General features: G+C 53.1%; 1 protein-coding gene across 4 annotated transcripts in view; it reads right to left on the bottom strand.

Moving 5' to 3' along the window:
- The window catches only part of LOC143424115 (uncharacterized), a 52,833-nt gene that overhangs the window by 24,069 nt on the left and 15,898 nt on the right, over positions 1-12,866 (bottom strand). The gene's annotated exons all lie outside the window — the stretch shown is intronic.

Genomic DNA, 12,866 nt, shown 5'->3' with positions numbered 1-12,866 from the left:
GGAACAGGCTACTCTGTTAACAGTTCTCCGGAGGAAATTACACGTTCCGACGAAACGATCGTCGATGCGTGGCACAGGTATTTATTAGACACGAGACATAAATTTCCCTTAAGACCTTCGGTCTCGCGAGGCAAATGATGATGAATTGCCGTGACCGAGAAAGAGCAATTTCCTTCGGGTTGTGGAGCATCGGGAACAGTCTCGAGCTGGTACGGTCAGAGACGTCGTTCACGGTACTCGTCAGTCCCAAGGAAATTTACTCGATCAGCCGTTCCTTGATCATCGGATTAATCTAACTAAACCTGATCGACATCGTCGTCAATGGCTCGGCTAATCAGCTACAAAACTAATTTCTATACAATTAACCATTAATTGTACGCTCCACGCCCATGACTAATATGAAACGCTCTGGTCTTCGACCCAACCCACGCTCCAGCGTGCCCACTCGTGCATACGTACAATGGCGACGCATACCAAACGGAGACCCTCACAAGATGATTCACAGAAAAAGATCGCCACCAGTGCGACTAAACTAATCCATCGACGACATCTCGATGTAAAATCAACCACGTCATAGCGAATCGATCCGTCGTATCCGTAAACAGTTGTTTTATCAGGAATACGCGCAACCAGTCGACGACCAACTCTTAGCCAGACCGAGCCGTACACCCAGAAGCCGTGCTCAGGCCGCTGCAAAACGAATTTTTCCTCGAGCCACCATATCTGCGGTCGTATTTTTTGACGCTCCTCTCGACTCAACATCGAGAGCACCAGCAGGATGTCTGACGCGACTGGTCGTAACGCGATCCTCGTAACCGCGCACTAGGATAACTAGGTAACGGGTAGCACGCAGCGGCTAAACGCGTTCGTCCTCGTATCGGCTCGCACGCTGCATCCTGAAACCTTCACCGACTATCCAGGATTCCTCCCCGCGTCCGCCGCCATCTCTCATAGCGGGACACGGCCGACACACGCGCGCACACCAGCAACGGAGTTGGCTCCGTTGGCTATCTTGAAATTCCACCGCGGTATTCCACAGCTGGAGCTCTCCATCTGCGCGAAGGGATGGGATCGGATGGGACGGAGCGCAATTTTCGTTAATTAACCCGATTAACAGCATCGAGGCTGGCAACAGGTAGGCCTATTATTGCCGAGAGTCGAAGCGGTTCGCTACGCGAGTCCAGTTGCTTTTGTTCGTGCCCAGGCCTGCCGCGGAGACGATTCTATTTAAATACGACCGGGTACATAAATAAAGCCGCATCCTGCAATAGATCCCGTCGAAACAATATTCGCTCGTTGTCGCTAATTACTCGAGGACGTTAAGCGCTTCCGCGGTTTCAGATTTTAGAGCGGCTCGAGCAACGGAGCTCGGACTTTTGTGCATCCGTGATCGTCCAGGACTCGAACGACGCACCGCGCAACAGACGTTTAGTGGCTTATCAATTAGCGCACCGATCGAGGAAGAAGTTTAAGACTTCCTTTATCGAATCGCGCAAAAGAACACGTTTTCTCCGGTCTCGATTCCATCCACTTTCCACGATCTCATCGATAGCTGGCAAGGTCGAACATTCTTAAACATCCTGCGTTACATCTGCGCTGCCATCCGACAGCTTTCTCAGCACACTTTTCGTAGGTCGACGAGCGAGGGGAAAATTAATTTCGATCTGTTCGTTCTCGTTAGCGCAACGAATTCGTTCACCCCGTCGTCGGCTACGCTGAAAGACATTTTTCAGCTCGACAAGGTCCGACACCTGCCGCGCCTCGCAGGTGGTCCGCTCACCTGTTCATCGTGCGCAAGTAAAACGTCCACCTTTCGCGCAGGAAATCGAAGAAAAACAGTGGAAATCGCGGAATTGGAAGTGTTCCACGAGATCCAGCATCGCCGCTGGAATCCATTCGAATACGCCACTACGCGTCCGCGTCACTCTTCGAGGACCGAGAACGGACGTCTATCAGAGTTACTTGGACGTCCGACAGGCAGAGAGTCGGTTCGTCGCTATCGATCGCATGTTTCGCCGCGAATTCGTGTCCAGGCTCGACGTCCGTCAAGACGGATCCATCGTCAGGAATCGCGACGCGTTAACACGTATCCACTTAACGAACCGTTACAAGCGCGAGCCGGTTGCATTCTTGTCGAACGCGTCTATCTTCGAGGCGAGCGGCCCGCCGCAAATTGCCACGGAATTGGTAGCGAAAGGACCGGATCCCTTATCGTCGCGATCGACAGATCGAAAGTCTCGCGTCTACGTCGAGAGTGCACGGTGCTACGGTAAAACACGCTCTGATCTGTACTGTGTTCCCATTTACGTGCTCTCTCGACGTCTGAGTTTGTCGAACTAAGAAAAATGCTACTTTCATTGGAAGTTTGAAAAATCTTCGTGAATTTCGATGAAAGGTGGTCTCGAAGTTTATCGTGAAACGACGACTAATAAAATTGTCGCCGGAGACGAGCGCCGGAAGACGCGACAGAGCCTCTCGTGTGCACGTCGATCGTGACGAGTGACGCGGAACGGAGCCGCGCGAGTCCAGGCTTCACGCGCGTCGAATTAAAGGATCGCTTGGAGAAAAATGCGCGCGACGAGGACGTACGAGCGTGCACCAGGATGCCTCGGTTTCACGGCGAACCGATGGATAGCACAATAAGCCGGAAACAGACGTAACGAGATACGGTAAATCGAATCGATCCGTGTAAACGCGTTCTACTCCGGTAACGGAACGGCCGTTTTATGCAAAACGCGATCCATTTACGGAGGGGCGATTTCATTTTTCCGTTGCGAAACGATCCGGGATTTTTCACGGTTAAACAACGAGCCGATGCGGGCAATCATCTGAATTCCGGTTGCCGCGGTGAGAAAATGAAACGGCGTGGTTCAGCGCGGATCTTCGCGCGAACACCGCTCGAGTAGGCGCCAATCGCGTGGAAATTGTGAATATCACCGTTGCCGGCCTTTTCATTCGTCGGTTCTAATTTTACCGCTTCCTCGCGAGCCTTCATCCGCCGGCGGCGGAAGTACTTCGACGCGAGGCTCGAACCGTACTCCAAACAATGGTCAGCGACGGAAATCTGAGCGCTGACGGTGATCCCCTTTTCGAGGAGTTGCTCGCGCGAACGTTTCGCAAAACGCGACATCGTAGGAGGACTTTGAATCCGGTTCAACTCGCGACTCATCTCAAAGTAATCGAACGAAATGATCGTGAATGACTTATTAACCAGGAAGCGTATGGAAAACCAAAAGATCCACTGCACGCGCCGGATTGCGAATCGAAGAACTGGGGTAGTCCGCGATAGCGATCTTTGATCCGCTTTGGGACGTTCCTCTTCCCCTGTCACCATTCTCCGCGGAGAGTCCGGTTTCGTTATCGGAATGCCGGTCTCGATGCGCGCAAAGAAACATCGGAGACGTCGGCGTATCGATTAAACGCGATGAAAAACCGGCGCATGGTTTATCAGGCTCGTCCCTGGTGCCGATCTTCGGCTGAGAAACGCGGTCGGTTATTTATTTTTCAGGGCGTGCGGCCTGGTTCGCCTCGGCTCCGGGCGTTGATTAGAGATCGCGCGCGCAAGCAGATGAACAAAAGTCCAGCAAGTAGACGTGGAAAGTGGGAGCAACAAGAACCGGCACGGCGACGGTGATGATGATGATGATGCCGATGGAGATGGACGACGAGGAAGAGGAGGCGACGCGCGGAAGGGGTAAAACAAGAAGAATAGGAGCGGATAGAACGGGACAGGGGGAAGAAATGCATATTTACCTGGTCGCATGACCGGCCAAGAAATTCAATCCCGAGCGATCGACCGCAACGACGAGGAAACGGGCCGACGCGGAAGAACAATGGCCCCGTGTCGTTCGACCAACGTCCTCATCCTGGCCGTCGTCGACGTGCCTGCGCGCGCTCCGGAATTCCATCGAGGTTACGTACTTCCTCTCGCGGAAAAGCATCGATCTCGAAGAACACGCGACACGTGCTCGCGATCGTTCTCATCGCTAATTTTCCTTTTTCCAGCGAACTTCGTCGTCGCTTCGATCCTGCTGTCCGCGACCGTTCGAGTAGCTCGTTTAACGCGACGGATAAGAAACTAATCGTGATCGCGCTCGTGTTACGAGCGAACGCGTTAAAATTGCGGATGCTATTGATCGGCCAGCTCGTAAATTCTCCGTGGTAATTGAAAACTGGTAGGCTGGCGATTCGCCAGGATTTTGTTTGCTTACAGCAGAACCGATCGCGATTGATTGCCGCGGTAATGGCTGCCGCGGATAGCTCGCGTGGTATCGGGAATAAAGGCGCGTTGCTATAAAATATAATGGCGAGATAAGTAAGGTGTACACAAGTGTTCGCGAGTCTTATTATCCTGTATTAGCATCGATACCGTTGCAAGTCGATTACGCTTTCGCCGTTCAAATTATTTATCGCCGTTCGCGATCCCTTATCTCGTGATATAACAATTAACCTCGCGGCACTTCGCTTCGATACGGGCGGTGAAAGAACTGCAGCCAATTAGAATGGAGCTCGATTTCACCGCCGAAACAATCGAACGCCTAGTAGTCGAGTCTCATTAGCCGTTCATTAGCCGGGCGATCCGGCCGGCGGAGGTAATTTTGCGGCAATAAAATCGTTCGTGATAAACGATTACGTCGCCAGCAATCCTTCCAAGTCTCATTTAACCGCGCCACGGGCGGCGCGGACGCCGATCGGTGGAACGTTTCGGGACAAAGGTATTCGACGCGTCGAACGCAAGAAGAGCAAGAGCATAACGAATCGTCTGGTAACCGCCTCGCCTTTTTACGAAACCCGAGCCCTTCCGTCTCGTTTTTCGACCCAGAAGCTCTCGCATAGCGGCCCATTATTTATTACTTCGTTATTATTATTTATTTATTTACTCCTGCGAGGCGTAATGGGACGTAATGACGACGAGCGCTATGCCTGGTCTATCCATCTCCTCGCTAGCCTTGCCTCTCCGTTACTCTCGCTGCAGGTCGCGAGGAAGAGAACGGACAGGCTGCAGCTGTGTACAACGGGTGTTCGTAAATCAACCCCTCGATAAACGCGAGTGAACCGAGCTGGTCCGTAGAAACGCTTGCGCACCCCCGTCAAAAGGGTTGAAACGTTGCGCAGAGTCGTGGAGGATCGTTACGGCGCCAGTCTGACACGCTTCGAGGCGAACGCGAACGGGATCGATGACGCTTAATTGATCGATGTTATCGCGGTGAGTCGGACACGTTAGATTTCTCAAGTCCAATTCGAAAAGAAAGACGAGGTTTGCATCTCGCGATGCTCGCTGATAGTTGATGGTAATTGCGTCCACGGAAGTATCGGTTATCGATTACTCGCGAGAAAACGCGAACCCGTACGAGCATCGCGACGGTTATTGATACACGACTCTATCAGATGCCATTGATCAAACAGACCGTACCAATTCTCGCGTACGCAACAAGAAACGGATTAGACACGGCGTTTAGCCGGCTTAACAATCCCCCACGCGTTCCATCCGGCGAAAAAACCTACCCGCTAACAAATAGTACCGCGCGTTTCCTCGTCTCGAGATCATTCGCCGCTCCGATACCACTCCAATTTTAATGCATCCCGCGGATAACGCTCATAAATCACCGTCACGCACGACACGGCGCGCCGTTCGATTTCCATTATCGTCCCCTCTACGTCCAAGATGAATCTGTGGCGTGGAAAAATCGCCTCCGATCTATTTATCTGCACGAGGCAGCTCTACCAAGCTCCCAGTCGCGTACTCCAGTCGTACGAAATTCCAGTTAGAAGAGTCGATCGTATTATTACTAACGGAGGAGGGAAAAATCGATTCCGGATGTAGCCGATATTCGAGCGACCGCTGACGCTCGCGGATGATCGATGCGATCGCGGCGCGGACGCGAAGGGACGCGAATTCAATGTTGGCTCTCGCCGTGGGCGTGATTCCTGGTTGGCGAGCAAATCGACGCGACGAGGCGGCGCACGGCCACCGGGTATAATGAGAGAATAACCGGGGACATTTACTCGGGGCGCCACACGGAACGGACCGTTATCCGGGGACCGCGCGGACCTCGCCGCGTCGTCCGTCGCGTCGCCGCGAATTCGGATTTTCCACCGGTTTCCCGGCACCGATGCCGCGGCCAATCATTACGGTAAATGGAGCCGAATGATCGGCCGAACGACTGTATTAACTACGGGCGAGAGATTGATGGGGGCTCGCTCGAAGAACTCGGACGTCTTAAACGACGTAAAAACGGTACGGTTCGAGGTGGAAGAAACGTGACACTTAGGGGTTTTTCCTCCGCCTCGATTTTGCGCCGATACCGAGACCGGGGCTATCGAGAAGAATGCGCCGTCGATTTACGACCTGCCTCGCGTCACATAAATCCTCGCGTTTTATGGTAGCGCCGGTGTTTGATCGACGAAACTGCGAATTCTTGCTTACTGATCCATTTCGCGGAGATGAACACGTTGCGCTTAATCGAGACGATATTATCGAGGCACCATCGACTCGCCTACCCGGTCTACCGTTCATCCTAACGATCCACGATTCGAGTCGACCCGATCCTCGTCTGTTCGCTCTCCATTAATCAACAGCTGTTTCCTGTTCGCCAAAATCCTCGACACGGTTTCGAGGCACGACGAAGTTCCACGAATCGATGCTGAATAACAGGGCGACTTCGTCTGATCGGAATTAGAGCCGAACAGGAGAGCGTACCTGTCATACACGGACAATCGATTCGGATAAGGGAGACCGTTCTCAGATAGCAGAATATTAAGACGTTCAGATAACGAGCGTTCGAGTATAGCGAACGTTATCGTATCGCTGAACTGTTTCGAGCGTGGTTTGCGACCGTGATACCGAGAGTCGCCTAATCGTCGTCGACCGTTAGAAGTCGGCTATCGGGCACTGGTACTAGCTGTTAGGCGTGTACCAAACGTTTTATTATTTCCCGCTGGAACGGCTGGACCGACCTTCGCGGTGACGTTAATTGACCGTGTCCGGTAAAATTCCTGGGCCCGGATTCGCGTGTCTACCCGCGTGATATATCGGGTCGTGTCCGCGAACGAAAGCGCGGAACGACCGGTAGAGACAAACGAAAGCCAGCCTCGCGTGTACTCGCTATTACGCGCGCCGACGATCCGGGTTTATTGTGTCGTTTGTATCAACCGCGGCCGGTAGTAAATCAGGATAAGCAGCGCAGCGGCTGAGCGACCCAGAAACCATTATTCCCGACCGCGCAATTACCCCCGTGTATGATATTCGCGGGTATCTCGCGATGCTCAGCCAGCAGGATTCGCGTCTCTTACCCTTTGTTGCCGCACGGTGAACTCGATACCACCCAGAAATCGAATTCATCGACGATTACCGGGTAAATTGCATCGTTTACCCGTGGGCCCCCATCGCGGTCTGCCCCGTGGTCGGGCATGGAATCGACGCTGGTCGAGGCCGTTTCGAGGATTAAATAATAGCCAGCGGATAAAGGTGGTCTTCCTTCGCAAGTTTTTGTCGTCGCTGACGAGAGGATTCAGCTTGATCGATCGACCAGTCGCGAGATTACGATTCCAGTCTATTTGTCTAGCTGTTACCTTCTTACGCTACTTACCACGGGACGATAGCTGTTTCGCGCTACCAGTTTCTTGCACCGTTTACGGTGAAACGACGCGATCACCAAATTTTTCTTGTCGCGCAGAACCAACACAGTACGCGAGCGATTCTTACCGCTGTCAACTTAATCCTCCGCGGTAAGAAACGATCGCAAGAAACGCTTCCAGCGGTCATCGGCGAGCGATCGACGCGGGAAAAAATCGGTCGCGCTTTTACAAGCGTCCCGAGCGGGCGATTCCCGTACGCGAGTGTGCACAGCCGCTCGTTCCCGGGCCCACCGATCTGCTTTTTGTCCCGCCTTGTCCCTCGACAGCCGTGACATCGAATAATTTGTACCGCGACGCCCGGGGGCTGACTTCCCGCGGCGAAAAAGTCTCGATCGCGAGCGGAACACGCGACCATGCGACGAGCGAACCAGAGGACGTCTCCGAGGATCTCTTTACCGAGGAGAGAGACGTAGAAACGTGTGATTAAACGACTCGAGAGGCTCTCGCGCGTTTTCGGATCGTCGGCTGAGAGTGTTTCTAACGGTCGCGTGTATTTTTCGTGTTACAGGTGAACCACGCGGACAAAAAGGACGCGTAGGAGCACGTAGGACGAAACTGCCTCGGCCAATTAGAGTATCCAGGTCGTTAGCGAACTCTTTCTCGAGCGTCGCTCGGAATGGCTACCACCTACGCTGCAATAATATCCTTATGGAGCTGCCCGGTTTATCAACACGTGGAACTGTAATGTCGTCCGGGTAGGTAAAACCTGGCCAATTATTGCTTCAACTGGCGAGCAACGAAAAACGAACGGGACGAACGATTTGTTCCGCGGTGTTTGCTTTGGTAATTTCGGGAGACAGATATACCCGTTGAGTTACGCCCGTGCTATAATTACGCGAATATCGTGGATGAGATCGCAGATGCTCGAAACGGTCTTTGACACGGATACATCGCTCGAGTGGCATTGTGACACATCGCGGCTCTTTTTCTGTCGTGGGTGCTATAATTACGCCGATCTTGCGTCAGTGCTAATAATAAATTGCGATAGTAATACAGGCTGGTCCGTGTTGTTCGTCGAAATGAACGAGTTATAGTGACAGATAGGCTCTGCATTTCTGTGCGAGTTCGAGCGAACGTAATCGACGTGACTCTTTAATTCCAGACAGTATTTTCTAATCCGTCAGACTCGCGTTTTATCGAAGCTACTTCCTCCACTGGGATTCGCCTTCCTTGTTCGATCCAACCCCCCCTCGCTTTGTCCCATTCTCGCTAAACTGGCTGCACGATTCAGAGCAGAAAACAGAAACGCGTCGTCGTTTCTCATGGTCGATGACATCCAAGCGGCGGGCAACGGAAAACACGCGATAAAACAATACGAGTTTCATTCTCACGCGCTTGCCGCGCGATTCTTTCGTTATTCGGGATTGTGGCACGAGTAACGTTGACCAATTTTACGAGCCGCTCATTTTTCTCGCCCCTTTTCGGCGTTTTCATCCCAGATCCGCTCAGAACGCTTACTCCAAAATTCGAGCGACAGGATCGATACAAGAAGCGACGACGGAAGCGGCTATGCGTTACTTCGATGTGTACCAACGGAATTCGTAGTTGAATGGCGATTGCAACGATCTTATTTGCTTCACAAGCAACAACGTTCAACTCGAAGAGGCAATTAACGAGACGGCCAACGGCGGTTCTGCCTGGGAATTGTTGGTTAGAGACGCGGGAATCTTTCTGGGTCTTCCCGTGGCGCGGTGTAGAAATAAAAATATCGAGGACGTAGAAAGAGAAAGACGTTATTAAAACGCCGTGACGAACGAGCGGATAGTCGGCTGATCGCGAACGTGGCCACGAGAAGCACAATCGCCAGCGATTTTTAATCACTCTCGACTCTGTAAAAGTAGTTGCGGTCAATGATTCGAGCATTATCGAGTTCTACTACTATTATGAGCTCGCGAGGTATTGTGCTCTCTCTTTGATTCGTAGACAATCGCGGACAATTCTCGACCAGTCACGTTCCTTCGAAACGATCGTGCCACGCATCAATCGATTATTTGCAAACCGCGCTCCGAACGAATCGCAGGGAATAATTCGTCTGACTTTTCGTCGACTCGTATCATTGTCATCGGTCGACTCGGAGTAGGAAAGGTCAGGGCTCGACTATTCAGGATGAACGTGAAAGGGATTCGCCGCGTCATCGATCGACGCGGAGGACGTTCTGGTTAACGCGGCTGTCATTAATCATTGTGTTTAATAATTGCATCCCGACTGGCATTCCGACCTCTGCCTCTACGCATTGTCCGACGCGGTTGATATTTCCTGTTCAAGGATCAAGGCATACCTGAACGGATACGATCGGAACCTTTGAACTCGAGAATTCATATGTAACGAACCGTCAACTCGGAGGAGGGTGTGGTCAAGGTTACCTCAAGGTTAAATACTTGTTCCCGCGAAAGAAAAAAAAAAAAAAGAAAAAAAGAAGACACATTTCAGAGCCCAACAACGGAACCGTTGAACTGAGAATGAAATCCCGTATTCACTGCCACGCGAGAGCAACAAATCGTTCGTCAATGTCCAGGCGATCTCTCGAAGGATAGCCTCTCGATCGGCACCCTTCGCTCGATGGTCGAGCGACTGGGTCACTTCTGCGCTCCAGCATCGAAGAGGAGGAGTGCGAGCGCCTCCGCGAAAAAGACATCGACGAGGAGGAGGAGCAGCAGCACGACGCGGAGGAAGAGGAAGAAGAAGAGGATGAAGACGAAGTAAAAGAAGGAGACCCGTTAGAACGACTGACACGTTGTTGCCGTGGCGTTTGCTCGCGCTCTGTTATTGGCCCGTAAACCGAGCTAATGAATGCGTCGCCCACGGCCTGCCATGACTTGCTAAAACAATTTCAGCCGGCTCGCACGCGGAGCCGTGAGCGCGTTTGATTTGCGCGAGGATAGGTTGGCCTTGGCCGCCGCCCGGGGCCAGCGTATCGGTCGAAACACGCCTGGTGAAATTAACCACGGCTCCGATACGGTGCCGCGGCCAGCTGATGCGATATCACGAAACCACGGATACTGTTAGCGGCGCCATTAGCCGCTCGTTTCGCCCGCTAACAGCCAGCAAATGCGTTAACGATGCGCTGCCCGCAGCTTTTCTCGTTTCGAGCCACGACTGACCTTGCGCCCGGGGACCGCTAACGGGGTCGACCTTGCCCAGGCATTGTTCGCTGTTTCTTTCGGGAACTGGTTGCATTCCTGGTGCACCAGGATAATTGGCAGTCGTATCGAGTGCTTCACGGGTGGCTCGATAATGAAGATCGCATTTTTTTCTTTTACACGATCACAGCACCTTGTTTGGCGAACGACAAGGTGTTTCGTGGTCTCGATTTATCATCTGCAGAGGAACAGAGTTCGACTGGCAGATTTACGTTCCTGATACCGGGGTGCGACGTTAACGATGATTTAAATGCCGAAACCGCAAGTTATTTCCATCGCAAGGTCGGACTGCTCGTTTCACGAGGCGATATCGCGACAGAATGACAAAGCTCCGTCGCGGTAGGTCAGCGCGGTTTGTCAAATGAATAGCACGCTGTTATCAGCGCGGCTATTCAGTCCCGCGAGTAATTTTACCGCGGTCACCGGGTACGTTTTACCAGAACCGTTCGAATAACTCACGCCGAACAGTTGGACGCGTGGAGCGCGCGCTAAAAATCAAGTTAGCGGCCGGAGTCAACGACACCGCGGCAACAATCATCGATCAAGCGTCCCACGTACATTATCGACCATCGAAAGTCGACGTGTCCCGTGGAAGCAGAGTGTACGGGAGGAAACAGCGGGCTGAGATCGCGGTCCTCGCGGTCGACAGGCTCGCGATTCTCGTTATAATCCCATAGCCCGGTGGATTCCAGCTGGCGTTCCTCCGTTAACTCGATCCGCCTCGTCGCGAACAGACGGTTATCTCCGATGGCTGACGGCGTGATTCGCGAAATTAACCGCCGCGGACTTGTCAAGTGGTATTACGAGGATACTGTTACAGGCGGGAGGCTGCCGCGCGAGTCCGTGATAAATGTGCACGCGCTGACGAACGGGCACATCCTCATCCCCCGGCGGTTTCTAGGACGAGGACGTGGCCGACCTCGAAATCTCACGAGGTAACGGAACGACCTTGCCTCTCGTCGACCGACACCAGGTGCACGCTGATGAGAGCCGCGCGGATCGAAGTGAACGGTCGACGCTGTTTCGCCTGGCCGTCGTAAACCTCCGTGCCGCGAGCCAACCTTGACATTAAAGATGGCCCCCGTGGAGCGCGTCGCGCGTAGAGAAAGCTCTGCTTTTCGACCGGTGACGTTCAACCGTGTTAACAGTACCGCGCGTGTCGCATGCGGAGACGTTGTAAACGAGATCATCATCGTGGAATGGAAACACCGGGGTCCTTTCTTTTCCGCGTAATTACCATTCCGGATAACGACACGTTAAATACCAGAGTTGTCACGCATTAATCCCATAATGACCAGCCGATGCCCGGGACCGACCAAAGTGACACGGGCAAAAAGCGGAACGCGAAACGACCGCGTCGCAAAAACATGTCCCAGCTCTCCCTCCTTTCGCCCCGCTAGGTACATAACCATCAATCCCTGGGAAGCTTCCTCGTACATTAAGTCACTATATTCCGGCTCGGTAAACCGGCGTATTAACGACCGCTCGATCCGAGGATCACCCTCGGTGCAACGGTGAAGCGCTTCCATCGCAGGTACCAATCAAATTCGCGAGCCTCGACGCAAAGTATGCAGGAAACGTCGTTGCCAGCCACGGACTTACCCCGAGCGGCTACACGTGGAACCAGCTTCCCATGGAGGTGGTCGATCGATGGCTCTCGCGTGTCTACCACCCGCCGACCGAATTCCTTCGTCCATCCTCCCCTCGCGTAACATCGTACGCTAAATGCACGGCCGTGCATTATTCAAATTACCCGCTGGTTTACGCGCGGCCGTCGCTTTCGTCGGATTACAATAACCGCGAGCAAGTCGATCCGTCTTCGCCTGGCGACGTGACGCCTGGCGATCGCCCCGTGGATCTCTCTCGTCGAGGAGATCCGCGGCGCGATCACGACGGATCGTGGCCAGGAAAAACGTCCTGTGGCATGCAAATACGAAAGTGAGAGGGCCCTGGACTGCATAAAACGAGCAGTCGGTGAGAGTGTTTCTTGTCCCAGCTAGCATCGCGCTTAGGGAAACGGTGGGCGGCGAGGCCTGTCCCGAACCGTTAAGGTCAACGTGCAAACACAACCGCGCGACGACCTCCCGT

This window comes from Xylocopa sonorina, chromosome 5 (genome assembly GCF_050948175.1).
Source record: "Xylocopa sonorina isolate GNS202 chromosome 5, iyXylSono1_principal, whole genome shotgun sequence".
Taxonomy (NCBI): domain Eukaryota; kingdom Metazoa; phylum Arthropoda; class Insecta; order Hymenoptera; family Apidae; genus Xylocopa; species Xylocopa sonorina.
Note: the sequence above shows the minus strand (reverse complement) of the source record. Positions and strands in the feature narration are given on the sequence as shown.